Raw genomic sequence first — 435 nt, forward strand, 5'->3', positions numbered from 1 at the left:
ACTAACGGCATATGCAAGGGCGTAGGTGGCGGGGAGGGGCAGGGAGCAGGACGCAGCAGGCAGCATACCTCGCTACCCATAGGTGTTCGAACGACTGGCCTTATCATCCCTGTCGACGTATGATCGTGACGAATTAGATGCTTTGGTAACCTAACCAGAATATGTAAATTGGGTTATTTTTCATAGACTCACTTACTCTAATGTACTACGTTAATGTGTTTGTTTGCTTTTCTGTTACTGACTTTTTTTTTTTTTATGTAGCGTTGCGGCAAAGGACGCTTAAAATACGGTGCACAAGATCCATCGCTTGTCTACAATAAGCATTGCATAATGTAAAAAAATGCTATATTTAAAGAGGGAAATGTGTTACATGTATCACGTGATCAGAGTGTCGAACCTCCAAATGAAGCGTCTATTTAGTAGATCCTGTATTCG

The sequence above is a fragment of the Penaeus monodon genome, chromosome 28 (genome assembly GCF_015228065.2).
Source record: "Penaeus monodon isolate SGIC_2016 chromosome 28, NSTDA_Pmon_1, whole genome shotgun sequence".
Taxonomy (NCBI): Eukaryota; Metazoa; Arthropoda; class Malacostraca; order Decapoda; family Penaeidae; genus Penaeus; species Penaeus monodon.